Source organism: Sorex araneus, chromosome 5, assembly GCF_027595985.1.
Source record: "Sorex araneus isolate mSorAra2 chromosome 5, mSorAra2.pri, whole genome shotgun sequence".
NCBI lineage: Eukaryota > Metazoa > Chordata > Mammalia > Eulipotyphla > Soricidae > Sorex > Sorex araneus.
In genome coordinates, this window is record NC_073306.1 from 184809010 (window position 1) to 184826461 (window position 17452).

The 17452-nt window shown below is 40.6% G+C and overlaps 1 pseudogene; it reads right to left on the reverse strand.

Moving 5' to 3' along the window:
• Positions 1-1119: 1119 nt before the first annotated feature.
• On the reverse strand, positions 1120-2196 carry LOC101552571 (sorting nexin-7-like; annotated as a pseudogene).
• Between the last annotated feature and the right edge of the window lie 15256 nt (positions 2197-17452).

A 17452-nucleotide genomic window follows, 5' to 3' on the forward strand; every position in this document is an offset into this window, starting at 1 on the left:
ACTGAGTGTTACCTAGATCTCAACCTACAGAAGTAATCGTACAATACACTTTTTGGGGTTGTTTTATGCCACCATAGGTCTCAAACAATTTTTTATCCATCATAATAGATAGGATCTTACAAAACTAAATGACTTGAAGATGAACTTTCTTTATTCTTGGCCTTTTTAAAAAAGTTTCTAAGAATTTTTTTCACTGAATTTTCCATGAGGAGTACAGTTACAAAGTTTATGATCCAGTCTTAGTCATACAATGTTTCAACACCCATCCCTTCACTGTGCATTTTTTCCCACCACCAAGTCCTCAGTTTCCTTTTTGTCCACCTCGCCTGCTTGTTCCTCTGCAGCTTGCCTCTATGGCAGACACTTTTCTTCTTTCTTACTTTCTGTTTATGCACTGTGGCTTGCAATACTGTTACTGAAAGTATATCATGCATATCACTTTCCCTCCTTTCAGCACTCAGTTTGTGTCCAGGGTAGTCAATTATTTCCAACTTTGATTGTCATAGAGGTCCCTTCCCTCTCCTAACTGCCCTCCCCATCCTCCTTGGTGGCATGCTTCCTACCACAGACCAGTTCTCTTGACATTATTTACATACTATGTCTTTTTTTTTAATCCTGCAAATGCAAGCCTTTATTCTATGTTCCTCTCCCTCTGACTGATTTCACTCAGCGTGATATTTTCCACATCCATCCATGTTTAAGCCCATTTCATGTCTTCATTTTCCTAAGAGCCATGTAGTGTTCCACTGTGTAGATTACCATAGTTGGTTTATCCACTCATCTCTTCTTGGGTACTTGGGTTGTTTACAGAATCTGGCCATTGTGGGTAGTGCTGCAATGAACACAGAAGTGCAGATGGCTTTCTGCATTGTGTCTTGGGGGCACTAGGTGTATGTTCTCAGGAGTTGCACTGCTGGTTCGTACAGAAGTTCAATTTCTAGCTTTTTGAGGAAGAAAGGCTGGACCAGTCGGCCTTCTCACCAGCTGTAAATGTGCGGCAGTGCTGGTTGTTTTTGATATGTGCGAGTCTCTGAATCACCTGTATTTCAGAAGGGGCAATTTCTCAGGTTGACACGAAGTTCAGTTCTGTGTAGGAAAAGGAGAGGTCAATCCCGACTTCTACTTGTTGCCCAGGTCCTTTTGCAGACCAGTATCTACCTTTTTACATTCCAAAGCTTCAACTTTGGAATCCAGTTCTGCTTGTATTTGGTCTCTTCTTTTCATAACAGCCATTAGCATTTCACTGTAGAGCACGTACTCATGGATGACAGGAAGTGGGACCTCGGAGAGTTCACACATTCGCTTTCACTTCCTTGCAGCATTTATCATCGAGAGAGCCGGCAACACCTTTGAGAGTATCAACCAGATCTTCATCTGATGCTGACCACAGACTATGAATTGGACCATACTCTTTCATTTCATTAAAATATTCTCTTTGTAAGTCTCTTCTTTGTAAATTCTCTGACATATTTTATCTAGCAAATTTACTTTCTGGCTAAATAGTTCAATAAAATGATTCATTTCCATGAACTCCTCTAGGCGGCTCTGAACTCCTCTCATCGCCGATGCAACAGCTCTGACAGTCTGCTCCATTCTGCTCAGGAACCCAGGCCCTTGCTTCTTATGAGAACAGAGTTCCCAAGCTTGTGCAGTAAGAACTTTGAAGTCTTCATTAAATGTTAAAGTTGGATGATCAGCAATTCGGTTCAAAAATTTATGCAATGCCTTTCTGCATGTCTTAATGAAGTCATCATTAAAACGTTCAACCCTTCCTTTCACTATAAACCTCTCTGGCAATGGTGGAATAATCAGAGTGGGGTGTGCTTCTTCAAGTTTTCCTTTCAACGAAATAAAATCTTGATAGTGTCTCCTAACTTCAAATTCGCTGGAGTGAAATTCTCCACGGAGATGTCTTAGTAATGATCCTGTAAGTAATGAAAGTTTCAATTGTAGTAACATGGCTTTCAGGTTCATCGACTGTAATGAAGAGATCTTTCAAATCTGGCTCATCTTCAGATTTGACTTGGTTGATCGTTGATAAAGGAGACATTGCATCATAGGGCTGAAGGAACTTATGTCCATTAAGGAGGTATTCTCTCTCGGTTCTTCGTATGCTTGTTCACGTTCTAACTTTAGTTGTTTCTTGCTGAACGCCTCCAGGTCCTCCTCGTCCTCGTCCAGATCCAGCACCTCCTCCTGCAGCGACGGCGACTCGCTACTGCGATCAGCCCAGGGGCCGCCGCTGCCCCCAGGACCGTCCCCAGCGCCGCTCGGCCGCGATTATTCTTGGTCTTTTATCTGCCTCATCAAGCAGGAAATCTTGCCTCCGTGGCAGGATAAAGTGCCCTCTCTATTCAGTAGTTTGATTCAAAAATCCTCCTCCTGTGGTGAGGAGGATTTAGAATCAGAAGGAAATTTATTGCAATTAATATAATTTTTTCCTGATTGCAAAGAGAAGCTCATCCCAATTATTTTGGTGTTTCTCCTATAAGGGAAACTTTGGTCAGAAGAGAGTGAAAAATGTCTAGTCCTGAAATACCAGGATTCTTATTTTGCAAAAGGAAGAATTCCAAGTCATGTTGATCAGAGGGTCTTATTTTCTTTATAAATCATTAGATTTGATTGTCCTTAGGGTAAATTAAGTGCGACCTTAGCAGATGATTATTTCTTAGATAAAACAGTGACAAAAGTAGTTAAAACCCTTCCTGATAGGTTGAAAGAACCACAATTAGGACCACAATCTTGGTTTTTACTAGTGGAGTCTCTGTCATCACTGTCTTTTTCCCTACCTAAACTAAAGACAGGTCCTTAGTTTTAAAGTCAATCAATAATTCTCTTTTTATTCCAGAAGCGTTGAAGACTTTCCTGAGGGAAGAAGCCAGATTACCAGGCTGGTTTAGTGAAAAGAGGGATGACTTGAAAGATTAAAAGCTAGTGAATGCCCCTGTTTGTTTCTCATGTCAAAGTCTTAGACTTATTCATTAGGAGAGGAATTGTAGCTAAATGAAGCTACAACTATTGTTCTTCTCAGGATGCCTTGCCCTTTTTAAGAGTTCCTTGATCCTGTTAGAAAGGGTTCTGTGAATATTTATTAACTCTGATAAACTTGAGCAGGTAATGCAAAAATGTTTAGGATGGTGTGGATACTGCAGAGGTATGAACTCACTACAGGGGAAGGTGGAATAAGTTTGAAAGACAGATTACATATCTCATCTATTTCTTTCATTCCACGGCTTCACTGTCCCTCACTGTCCCACCCCAACTCTGGGGATGACTAGAAGTCTTATGAGATACATACTCAAAAATCTTATGGAGTTGTACATTTGAAAGAGTTGCTAGCACCTTTTATATTAAGAAGAGTCTATGATTCAAGAGCGAATCCAACATTTCAAAATATTAAGGAACAACCTGACTAAATCCCTTGTTTTCTTTGTCATTGCACTATCACACTGTCGTCCCGCTGTTCATCAATTTGCTCGAGCAAGCACCAGTAACGTCTCCATTATAAGACTTGTTACTGCTTTTGGCTTATCGCATACGCCACGGGTAGCTTGCCAGTCTCTAGAAGTCAATATTCATGAATGAAGGCATTAGCATTTTTAGAATGTACATCTATGAAGAGTATGTGACACAAACAATTCCAAATATGAAATGATGGATCAGTTTTGGACTTTATCTATGGGTCTTAATATGGGTCTAAATGTACCACAGATGAAGGTAATGTTCAAAAATTACCCTAAAATGAGCTGAGGCAAAAACCTTATTTTATTTTGCTTTGTATGTTGGTTATCACACTAAATTTGTGTAGGAAAAAGAGATATTCTATTTTTCAACGTGTAGCCATTTTTATTGACATTTTGTCAACACATTTGTTGTGTATGTATGTTTGTGTGTGTGTATTTGTGTATGTGTTAAATATATTTCTGTTAGGCTAATGAGTTTCTAATTATCAGTAAATATGAAAATACTAAAACAACATGCTATTTATCAGCCACCAAAAGTTAGAGGATAAGATTTTTATTTCTTTTTTGGTCACACCCAGCGATGCACAGGGGTCACTCCTGGCTCATGCACTCAGGAATTACTCCTGGCAGTGCTGGGGGGACCATATGGAATGCTGGGATTTGAACCCGGGTCGGCCACGTGCAAGGCAAACGCCCTGCCCTACCCGCTGTACTATTGCTCCAACCCTAAGGATAAGATGTTTTAAGAGGCAGAATTCAAGTTTGTAATCAATTCAGGATCTTGTTGAATGTTATCTTAGAACTGATCATAGAAAGGTTTTCCAGAGAAAAAAAGAAAAAAAGGAAAGAAAGCACCTAAATAAGAAACTTTTTAAACCCAAATAAATACAGATTGAAGGAACAATCCACAAGAATTATCTTCATTATTCCACAGCCAACAGCAAAGGCTTATATCCCATTATGATAATAAGCAAACCTTTGAACTTTGTATTGTACACTGCTAGGCAGTAGCACTTAAGGCTTAGCAAACAATGTTTACAATTGCTTTAGGGAGTTGCTAGGATAATACCTCGGCTTGTATTTCTGAGTAGGCTTGATCCTGCCTTCCCAGTCTACATTTCCCCAATGAAGCAGGAGGAAGGGCCTACAATTGGATATAAAGCTAGACGGTTAGTAGCACATTTAGTGAGAGTTCCCTCCTTGTCTTAGTTCTTCCTTGGGCATAAGGAGTAGTATGCATAGAAGGTCATTTATATTCATTCTATCAGGTCATGACGTCTCTTTAATCTTACATTTGGGAAGACTCCTTTGAATTCTTTTTCATAATCTTTTCATTTTTAGGCTGAATCCCAGCACGTCTCATCTCAATATTTGAAAGATCTGACTAGGAAACTGCATTATAATGGAAACCCCGGGACACTGGATTGCTTTCAATCCTGTAACTTCAATCCTGTTATCCCATCTATAAAATGGGGTTATTAATAGAGAAGTAGTATCACTAGGCATAAGTTGATGCCTAGTGAAGCACAGATATATGATAAATAGAAGCATCTAGAAAATGGTCAGATATGGATTTTTTTCTATGCCCAATTGAATACATTTAGTTTTAAAGCTGAGATTGCTGGAAATTTTTATTAAAAATGGATTGGATATATATGGATATGCAGTCTTAGTGTTAAAATAGCAGTCAAATCAGTGATTTTCTGATAATGAAGCAGGAAGGCAGGTAGATAAGGAAAGGCCCCATGGCAATAAATTCTTGAACCAACTTTCCCTAAGGCTACTAAAAACCCACCTTGTGGGCACAGGAACTAAGACCTGATAAAACTTTTCCCTGGCACCAGCACAGACTCAGAGAAGGCTGGACCTTGAGATATTGATTACATAATTGTGAGATATCAACAGGACAAAAATAGTTCCATAACACTTAAATTGAATACTTCCTTTTCCCAGAAACTCTGCCAGAGTTTGTTTTCTAGTCTGCCTTACAGTTAGTTAGGTTCTTGTGATACAGGCAGGTAGACAAGAAAGGCCCTCATGGCAATGAAATTCCTAGTAAGTAATAAAACTAATAGCTCTAAGGCCACAAACAGCCCACACTATGGGCTGATGTTCAGGAGACTGATAATATTTCACCTGGGCACCAACAGACTCAGAGCAGGCTGGGCCCTCCCCCCCTCCCTGGAGAGAAGTTTAAGCAGGAACTAAATCTCCAGGAAAGGAATTTCAAAGAAGACCAACATTTCCCAACTTAACCCCCTTGGCAATCCCCCTAGCCATCTCGAACAAAGGGAGTGCGAGCATATGATGCCTGAGCCCATGTGCTGCTTGTGTCCATGTGGCCAAGCACATGTGGTTCCTGAGCACATGTGTCACTCGCATCTCCCCTGTTGAGATGTATACTGGAACACTCTCTGCCTTTTGAGAAGAAGCTCAAGAAGTTCTCTCTTGAGTGCATTACTCTTCCTCCCTCTTTCTCCCTCATTCCCTTCCTCAAAACAGTCAAATAAAATCTTTGTTTACTTCACTGCTCATCTGCTCCTGAAATTCTTTCCTGTGAGAAAGACAAAGACCTGAAAGCCCCGTGTAAGACCTAGGACTGACTTTCCTTTTCTGCAAAGAGCAATTATTTGCTCCAGCTTGAGTCTATGGCTATCCAAGAAATCTGGTGGTTATGCAGCTGTTAGAAGAGATGAAGTCATGAAATTTGCTTATAAAAGGATAGACATGGACAGTATCATGCTAAGTGAAATGAGTCAAAAAGAGAGGGACAGATATAGAAGGACTGCACTAAATTTTGGAGTATAGAATAACATCACATGAGGCTGACACCCAAGGACAGTAGATACAAGGACAAGGAAGATTGCCCCATAGCTGGAAGACTGCTTCATGAGCAGAGGGGAGAAGGCAGATGGAATAGAGAAGGGATCACTAAGAAAATGATGTCTGGAGGAATCAGTTGGGATGGGAGATGTGTGCCGAAAGTAGATAATGGACCAAACATGATGACCTCTCAGTGTCTGTGTTGCAGGCCAAAATGTCCAAAAGTAGAGAGAGAGTATGGGGAATATTGTCTGCCATGGAGGCAGGGGGAGGGTGAAAAAGGGGGGGGGTATACTGGAGATATTGGTGGTGGGAAATGTACACTGGTGGAGGGATGGGGTGTTTGATCATTGTGTGATTGTAACTCAAACATGAAAGCTTGTAACTATCTCACACTGATTCAATAAAATTAAAAAAAAAAAGAGGAAAGAAAAAAGTCTGGTGGTGGGAATTAACTCCCATACTGAGAAGGTCAAGTGAGCATGAGGTGTGTTTTGACAGCCACCTAGTGGGACTGGTGGGGCTCTGGCCCATGCAGCCCAGGGGTTCGTCGCAGACTTTTAACAGTCGTAGTCTTCCCAGTCAGTCCGGTGGTGGCAGAGGTGGATCAGGAGAAAGTGGCCATCTCTCTCTTTCTCTGTCTCACCTAAACCACCCGTGAGGGCCCAGTGACTTCATTTGGACTAAATTCTAATAAATGGATCGTGAATAAATGTGTCAAGGTCCACGTCCCTGCTCAACTCATTAAAAATTCTCACCTTCTCCTTGATGTTCCTTTTCTAATTCCAGCCAGCTAGACCTCCATTAAAGCCTGATCTCTGAATTATGATTGATGTAGGCAAACAGATGATGGAGCTGGCGATAAGGTGGGGTGGAAGGGGCTGTCAATGAGTTATCAGGAAGTAAAACCAAGATTTTTTTAAAAAAGTTACTCTGTTAGGGGCTGGAGTGATAGCACAGCGGGTAGGGCGTTTGCCTTGCATGCGGCTGACCCGGGTTTAAATCCCAGCATCACATATGGTCCCCTGAGCACCGCCAGGAGTAATTCCTGAGTGAAGAGCCAGGAGTAACCCCTGTGCATCGCTGGGTGTGACCCAAAAAGCATAAATAAATAAATAAATAAATTAAATTAAACTAAAGGTTACTCTGTTAATATTCCTAGAATAACCAAATAAGCATAAAAGCTGGATTCAGTTTGTAGGCAAAAGAACTAAGGATAATAAGACATTAAACTGATACCAACATTTGCCCAGAGAGCGCTGTACCTCACTTAAGAGAGGAAAATCTCCAGTAGGAACAAAAGTTCTGATAAGAATAAAACTTGTGGTCCCTTTGGACCCTGCTGCAGAGCGAGCATGATGGAAGAGCCCAAGGAAGCACCCTTGGACTCCAAGCAGCCCACTGAACTAATTCCGGCACGGGATCGGAGAACCCACAGCGGGCTGAGACAGTGGAAACTGGGCATCCCCCAATTCTTTTAACCTCTCTCTCTCAACCCCTTCCTCCCGAGCACAGCGCAGGGTCCGGGGCTTTCTGAGTGCAAAATGGAGACGCCGAGCCTCTCTCTAGGTTTCTCCATCTTATGAGCACCATAAAAGGGTAAAAGTTTGTAGTGATGTTATTTCTGGTTGTACTTTCCCTGGACTTTATACAGAAACCCAAAACCGCGCGGCCGCTGCTGCAGCCGCACGACCTAATGTCATCTTAGCATCAGCAATATGTAATGGTTCCTTTCTAATGGGTCGGACTTTTGTGGGAGATCCTAACAAGAATAGTAAGTCTTTTGCTGAAATATTGAAGGCAATCAAAGTGGTAGCCATCTCTCTAGACTGAACTAAGCTATATCCCCACGCCGGCTGAGAAGAAATTTTCTTCTTTCTCGGGAAGAAACGTGGCGTGGCGTCAACCATAGTGTGATGTCCATTAAGCAAACAGACCTGGTGGCGTGGGAATGGGATATAAGGGGAAAAATTATGTACATGGAACAGTGGGACGCTGGTGGAATCTCGAGCCGGAGCCGATACCACCGCAAGACCTTTGATTCCAGAAACTGCTTGCAGACACTCTACTAGACTATCAACTAAGCCAGAGCCCCACGCCTGCCGATGATGGGAAATAACCATCCTTTTCGTTTTTTTTTCCCTTGTCAGACAGCGTGGCGATTACTAAACAGGCATGAACTTGGTGGCGTGGGGCAAGGGGGAAAAAGAAAAGTTATGTAACAAACAGCGGGACTTAATATCTCTATATTCTTAGCAATGGAGAACTATCAAATGCCTCCTTGGCAATAGGACTGTCTTTTTCTTTTTGGGGGGAAACCCCAACAACGGTAGTGAGTTGTGTGTTGAAACATGGAATGTAATCAAGATAAAGCGTAAACGAAGTGAAACTTATCACTTACAAGGGTGGGGACTGGGGAGGTGGGAGGGGGCGGCAGGTATACTGGGGGGGTTGGTGATGGAAGATGGGCACTGATGAAGGGAAGGGTGTTTGAGTATTGTATAACTGACATAATCCTGAGAACTATGTAACCCTCCACATGGTGATTCAATAAAATTTTTTAAAAAAAAGAATAAAACTTGTGGTAAGATGGACCAACAAAAGTTCAAAGTTCTTCCCTTTGACAATGCTCTCATAATGGATTCTTCTCTATATAGAAAGCCCTAGGTGGGGGAAGTTTTAAAGAAAACCTACAAAACCAAACTTACTCCTTCTGGAGGTCACCTGCTTTTCAACCTGGAATATGTAACTCTTTCTTTTACTGTTTGAGGCTCTCTACCCTTTTGAGTAGCTAATTCTGCTTTTGAATGTATCTCTCACCCCTCTATCCCTTCTCCAATAATCTCTCTGTAAAAATTTTTATTTTACTCTTTGTCTTCTCCTTAAATTATTTTCGTTAAGGGAAAACAACAGATCTGGAATGAACCAGGGCAGAGGCTAGGGTGGATTTTCCTCTTTCTGCAAAGAGCATTTTCTCACTCGAGTCTACTAAGTTTCATTAAAAAAAGAAGATTGCAGAAAGGCAGAAAGAGGTTTAAAAAGATAGTTGAGTTCTTTCATAGCCAGCTTTCTCCTCTGTCCACACCAATAAAATTATGGATGTTAACATTTCTTTTAGTTCATCTAGCTTGCTTCTCTTTGTGCCTGGTATGAAATTGACCAAATTATTTATATGAGTGAAAATTGCTGTTGTGTTTGCCTCTGCCTATTTTTTTCAGGAACAGCAGGTAGGGCATTTGCCTTGCATGCAGCCAACCTGAGTTCAATTCCTCCACCTCTCTCAGAGAGCCCGGCAAGCTACCCAGAGTATCTTGCCCACACGGCAGAGCTTGGCAAGCTACCTGTATTGTATTCAATATGCCAAAAACAGTAACAACAAGTCTCACAATGGAGACATTACTGGTGCCCGCTCAAGCAAATCGATGAGCAATGGGATGACTGATGATGATGATGATGATGATGATGATGATGATATGAATAGTTATCAAAAACTAAAGCAGAATTTCTAGCTGATTGGGGGGAAAAGTAATAAAGACAAAGAGCAGGGTCGGAAAGGAAAACAAGTGAGAGTTCATTGACTTTATTCAGTTGTCACTCTCAACTTAGCATGAGGTCATGTCAAGATGTTAAAAAAGTGATTTTTGTGATTGAAAAAAGTGCTTTTTGTGATGACAGGTGCTGGGTCAAGGGGCAAATGAAAGGTTTTGGCAGTAGTCTAATCACAAAAGGGAATTTGACTAGAAAATTTCTAAGATAACTTAATTCTAAATATTTGATTCCAAGTCATGTAAGAATTTAATGTGCTGATTACCTTACATTCCCGTAACTATATTAAATTTAAACTCTCTTCTCATCTCCCTCTTCTCCAAATACCCTAACTCATTACATGTAAAACACCATTTTCCTGGGCTTGATGGTGATGTTCAGTGACATCCTATGTAGCTCCTCATGGGGAAGGCATCTGGGAAAGCAACACTCAATTTTAATAGAAACAAAGCAAAATAGCAGCTGTTGGGTATTAGAGGGAAGTTTAAGCCTATATTTCATTTACAACAAGTGAAGGAGCAAGTAAAATTAAAAAACCCACCTGAAGCTAGTCCATTGAAAATATTTAGGGCCATATATATTCTTTCTTTAGTGATCATCACCTGGAATATGCTCGTTTCCTTTACAAAAAGGATTGAAGATGACTTATGATAGCATGAAAGATACATTGGCATTCAAAATACTGAATTGTCAGCTCATAGTCAGCACCCATACCATAATTACGTGAGTTATTTGTCCAAGCCTGATTTTCCATCACAGCTAAAAATATCATAATAAAAGAGTCAAGTTTTACATGGTGGGAGTAAAAGTGGTTCTTGCTTTTTCCATGGCAACGTGTTTAGGCTTTATATTGATGTCTGAACTGAAAGACATTCATGTTCAAATGCCCAAGCACTGCAATTCTAATTCCACAGAAGAACACTAAGTAGCATTTGATCCTGCCTGACTTCTGTGTCTGGGGCTATCAAAGGAAGTGTGCAGAATTGCCTCATGCCAATGTGCACTTTACAGCTAGGTAATAACAAGTTAAGACGTTCACGTTTATCCTGAACTCTGAGAATGAATACTATTTGTGTTTTAAGTACTGCAGTCTCCTTATTCATTTTCGGTATTTCGTAGCTCATTCATTCATTGAACAAGTATTTCTTGAGAGGATGCTATGCGCTAGACAATTTAAATAGCATAGGGAAATGTGGGGTATATTTATTCCTTATCCTTACTGTTTAGTGAACTCTGAACAAGTAATACCAAGCATAGTCAACTAAGAGTTTGGGAAGCGAGGGAAGGTAAACTGAACTTTCATGAATGAGTAGAAATTTGCAAGGAAATGTGGTAATTAGTCAGGTGAAAATAGTATAGAAGGTATTTAAAGGAATACAGGCAGCTTTAGCAGGTGAATTTATGCTGAGTTCATTTAGCAAACATATGAGTGATCCCCTTTGGAGGAATTTTGATATATGTGTATTATTGGAGTATGAAGTAGTAAGTCCAGAAAGTTAAAAATATGGGGCAGGAGAGTTTGACAGAGGTCTGTGATGTCTGGGCAGTATGAGCTTATTCCTGTAGGTAAAATCTCAATCTCTTTAGAAAACATTATGGAAATTTCTCAAAGAATTAAGAATTGAGCTTCCATAAGACCCAGCAATTCCTGCTCTTGGCTTCTACTCTTAAGGGCTCAAAAACACTATTTTGAAATGATATTTGTGCTCCTATGTTTATTGCAGCACTATTTACAGTAGCCAAGACCTTAAAACAACCCAAGTGTCCAAAAATTGATGACTGGTTAAAAAAATCATGAACACACACACACACACACACACACACATGCACGCACACATATTGCTCAGCTACAAGAAAAGATAAAATCATTTTTCCATGATGTGAATGGAAGAAAAGGGTATCATGCTGAGTGAAATAAGTTAGGAGGAGAACATAGAATGACTTCTCTCATGCGTGGGGTATTAAGAAGCATAGTAAGAGAAGAAAGGATGGGCAAACGTAACAGAACTAAAGAATTGGTCTACAGAACTGTGCTTACTTGGCCAAGTAACAGGGATGGGGGGAAGGTCCTGTGGACATTAATTGAGATAAGTGGGCACTCTGGTGAAGGGTGTGGTATTGGAACACTGTGTGAATGAATGAAATGATCATTAATAAAATTGTAAATCACAATGCCTCAATAAAAGTGGGAGAAAAAACATTGACAATTTAAACAGGTAATCAATTTTTTTTTCATTCAAAGGCATTCACAGCCTGGGAAATGGTTGTGAGGGAATAGAAAACAGCAAACTTTTCATGAGAAAGCGTTGCCTTTTCTGGGGCAGTGATCACAGCACAGGTGTGACCCCGCTTGATTCTCTTCTGTAGAAGTCCTGGTCAGGAGTGTCCTTCAATTTGTGCCCAATCATTTCAGTATGGTTTGGCATTAGAGTGAGATCAATTCTAATGGTAGTTCAAATTTCACTTCCTTCATGATTCTCCTGCTCATTGATTTCATGCTCAGAAATCTCCTGGCCCTTTTGGCATATGATATTTCTCATCTGTTCTCTCACTGGATATAGAACATACATAAGTTGTAATGCTATTTGTTTTCATTCTCAATAAATATGCTTTTTACTACAAAACACCTGAAGGATAGAGATATATTCCCATTTTGTTAGATGTGTAGCTTCTAGAACCGTACCTTGGGAGGAATTACAGTCTTACAGCTGAAATAAAAATCAAAGATATTTTGATGAATGAAGAACTTGAGACCCAAGAAATGAGTGCTGGCCCAAATTTCTCAGCTGACACTTTACTATTCTTTCAATTATCAAAAAAGATGCTAATTTTTGTGTTCTATGACAAATTAGCTATTCATGATTTTATTAGGGAAATATATAATTTTTACGGTTTTAATGGGTGACATGGTCCTTTGATGATTAAAAAGCTATAATTATTTATTAATACCTCTTTTCCTTGGTAACATAAATCTAGACTATGTATTTTGACTTTTTTTTTACTATGAAAGACCAGCAGATCCTATAAGATAATTGAACTCTAAGAGGAGGTGAAATATTTAATGCAATTGTAAATTCTAACTGCATCAGGGATTTATTTTGTGAACATAGCCAAAATGAACCAGTTCTTAGAGAATAAAACCAGAAAACAATTTCTCTTTTCAAAAATCATAGGTAGCCTTAGCATATGCTCTGATTTTACAAATCATTCTCTTTTCTTTCTTATTCTCCCACAAATAACAATAAACCTTCAAATGCAGGAGAGAGGGTACAGATCACGCAGAATACAAATTATATGTCCAACCAGGGAAACATGGGAATTTGAATATGACAAACTTTTGACGCAAATTTTAATACTTAAGATAGGTTTCAAAATCTGTACATATAGAGCAAATGAGTCAAGTTAGCTGGGCAGAGGTTGGTATCTTGGGACAAGGAGTGAGTGCTGATACAATCTCTGTTTTAAATTCCAGTCATTTCTTGCTTTGAGAATTTGTATGAGTTCCATGAGTTTTGATTTTTCCAAGGCAGTGCAGAAGTCAAGGTTTTACATGAAATGTATCAAATCTGATCTAATGATCACGCTTTAAAATTTCAAAGCTCTGTGCAGAAAACTATGCAAACAAGCAAAGGATTCTTGTGGATGGATCTTATATCTTGTTAGTTTGAAATCCTGACTTTAAACTTTCCAGAAATTAGCTATATGTGTTGGATGTAAAAATTAATCAATATAACAGAAAAAATAGTGGGGCACTCTGTACATTTATATACATATCACAAATCACGAAATCCCGTTAAGCGTCGATTTCTCAAGTGGGCTCAGTAACCTTTCATTCGTCCTTTCCCTGAGATCTTAGAAGTCTCTCTTGACTGGGCCCTCACAAGGATGTCACACTGGAGGCTCTTTCAGGGTCAGGGAAATGGGTTCCAGCTTGTTACTGGATTTAGCATATGAATACACCATGGGAAGCTTGCAAGGCTGTCCCAAGTGGGCAGGAAACTCTCAGAAGCTTGCCAGTTTCTCCCAGGGAGAAGTAGGCTACAAGATATCGCTTCTGGGAGCTTGCTTTTAAGTCTCTGGATGTTGGCTGTTGATGAGATTACACACACCTGGGTTCCTCTGCCAGTACCTTTATGCATGAGGCCTGTCCTAATGTGTGGAGAGGGGCCTTGAACATGGATGTAGCTAGATTCCGGTGGTCTTCTGCCGCTGGGAGCTCTGCTAGGGGTGGGGAGGGAAGCTGGAGCCCATCCCCTCCAAGGGGCCCTGGGGAAGACAGCCAGGTGTGCAGGCAAGAGACTCTCTTTATATGTATATATGTATATAATACTTTATATACATATATAAAGTATTATTCAGAGTTCATTTAAGAATAAAGGTTCCTATATGATCCTATAGAAATTAATGGCTTGTTTTAACCCAGTAAATATTTATTCTATTTCATAAATTTAAAACCATTCATAAAAGCAAAAGTTCAGCTTAAATTTGTGTATAAATGCAAAGTAAGTGACTAATTTTATAAATATGAGTAGTTTGACCTCACTCCCTGAGATCTATAGTGCTCATTTATGAGAAACATCATATGATCTGCAAATCCATATACTTATATTTATAAATGTATTCATCTCATTATAGAACAGTTAATTATAAAGAATACACTTAATCCTCCTAAAATTAAAATCTAAGGGGTAAATTGACAGAATTTATATTTGTATTTCCTTTACTTCAGTGGTTACCCAGGATAGTTATGAATGTAAGGCTTGTTATGTGGATCAACAGCAAATTGAAAAGTATAGAAGCAATTGGTCATTCCAAATTACAAGTAGAGTGTTTCCTTCAGTACATACTTGTTTGGTAAGTGAATACATTCATTGAATGCTAAGGAAACTGTTCCATATGGTAAAGAAACTCTTTCTGGAGAAAGTGGCATTTTCAGTTCAATTTTGTCAAGAGTGAATAGGATTTTCATACATAGAGAACATTATGGAAGGCATTTTAGATGGGAAAAAGCTTGAATGAGGTTAAGATAAAACTAATTAGACTGATTTGGAATATGAAATTCCATTTTATACCATAATTTCGCTTGATTGTGGTTTTGACGTGACTCAAATATTGCAGCTCAGTGTTTTGAGTCTCCACTTTTTACCTTATTTCCATCCTAGTCTATTAGCACATTTCGAATGAAGTCTGCAATGCTTCTGGGAGATGAGGTTGAAGAGGGGGTCACATCTCTCTGTAATGATGTCTTTTTTGCATTCTCTGGTTAGATTAGGAGATGAGTATTGAGCCAGGAAACACTCGTGAATTACTTATACCACTCACAATGATGCTATAGGGAATAATTGTTAGCTGTAATGTGGGAAACACCTCGCTTATGGGGACTGCTTGTTATTCCTTTAAGAATGACTCCACTTTATTGCAGAGAACAGTGGAGGGAAGGTGGCAGCAGTGGTAGTTTTTCTATTGGAGTATCAAATGCCTATAACAAATCATCATGACAACTTTGTAAGCCACAGTAGTTAAATAAAGTGGGAAAAATAAAAATAGAAAAATTAAAATAATGTACCCATTTTATTTGTTTCTTGGTTAAATGGACATGCCCAAGAGATTTTCAGAGAGAAATCCTTCCCCAGGGATAGTGCTTGTATCACTTGTATCACTTGTAGTCCTGTTGATCTTCGACTTGCTCAAGCGGGCGCCAGTAACATCTCCATCTGTCCCAGTCGTGAGCTAGTGTAGCCCAATGATACCTGCTCGCTCCAGGAACAGAAAGAGCCTCAAATCATTCATTCAGAGACTTGACGAAGAAATCTGACCATCTAGTTGGTGGGCAGCCACAAGGTCTTCTGACGTCCCGTGGAATGCAGTCTGTAACAGCTCTAGTCCAAAGGTTGTCTCTGAATCGCATTACATGACTGGCCTATCTAATTTTTGACGCCTTGGAAAATGAGACAGCATCCCTGATTTTTGACCGTCGATGGAGGTCAGAACTCCAGATTCCTTCTCTCACTTGAGTGAGACATGATATTCCCAGCATAGCTCTTTTGATTCCTCTTTGGGATACCCTAAGAGCATTCTCATCCTGCTTGCATAGGGCCCAGGTCTCTGAGGCATATGTTAGTGCAGGAAGAATGGTGGAATCGAAAAGATGTGTCGGAGGTTCTTCGTTCTCTTAACCACCTCTTCGACGCTCTTGAATGCATTCCACGCTGCTCTTTTCCTCCTGCGCGGTTCTGGCACAAAGTCATTCCTCATGTTGATTTTTCAACCCAGATACACATAGCTGCTGCATTTGGAGATGTTAGCTCCATTGAGAGCAAATGGAGCTTCAGGGACCAGTTTGTTTTTTATGAACATCGTCTTGTTGAGATTCAGCTGCAATCTGACCTTTCCACACTCGAGGTCGAAGTCAGCCAGCATTTGTGCCACTTGGCTAATGTTTGGTGTTATGAGAACGATGTCATCAGCTAAGCAGAGGTGGTGTAATTGCCGACTGTCTATCTTCACTCCCATTCCTTCCCATTTCATTCGTCGCATGATGTTCTCATGGGCAGCACTGAAGAGTTTTGGTGAAATGGTATCACCCTGCCGCACCCCTCTCTTTACATCAATGATCACTTCCTTGTAGAATGGTGAGATCCTGGTGGTGAATCCACAATACAGCTCTCGGAAGATTTTGATATACTGAGTTTGAACGCAGGCATAGTGCTACTTCTGTATAATCACTGTATCACTGTCATTCCATTGTTCGTCGATTTACTTGAGCAGGCACCAGTAACGCCTCTATTACACTCAGCTCTGAGATTTTAGCAGCCTCTCCTTACTCATCTTTTCCAAGGATTGGCGGCTCTTTCAGGGCCAGGGGAATGAGACCTATTGTTACTGTTTTTGGCATATCGAATACTCCACTGGTAGCTTGCCAGGCTCTGCTGTGCAGGCGGATTACTCTTGGTAGCTTGCCGGGCTCTCTGAGAGGGATGTATATATCTTTTACTGCATTTGGAATATGAATACACCATGGGGATCTTACAAGGCTCTCCCATGGGGCAATAGACTCTTGGTAACTTGTCAGAACAAGGCTATTAGACTATAAAACCAAGCTCCCGGAAGCTTGAATGTCTCTGGATGTTGGCCGTTGGTGGGATTACATGGTGCCAGGGGCAGTTTGTGGGTGTGGCTGCCAAGCTACTGGGAAATGGGGGATCTGGGTGGAGAAGGCCCAATCCCAATCCAAGCAGGCTTAGAGATCTCAGCCCTGGGTCCCGCACACCTGAGTTCCTCTGCTGGTCCTTTCATGCGTGAGGCTCGTCTGAACATGTGGAGAGTGGCCTTAAGTATGGCTGTGGCTGGGTTCTGAAGGTCTTCAACTGTCAGGGCTCTGCTTGGGGCAGGGAGCAAAAGGCAACCTGTCCCCTCCGAGGGGCCCCAGTGAAGACAGCCAGGTGCGGGGGGGGCAAGAGACTACATCATTCTCTTCTGGGATCTTGGTCTTATAGTCTCTGGATGTTGGCCTTTGGTGGGATTACACAGTGCTGGGGGCAGTTTGTGGGTGTGGCTGCCAAGCTACTGGAAAATATGGTTGAAAGAAGAAATTGTGCTTCCAGACTTTCTCTGGGTCC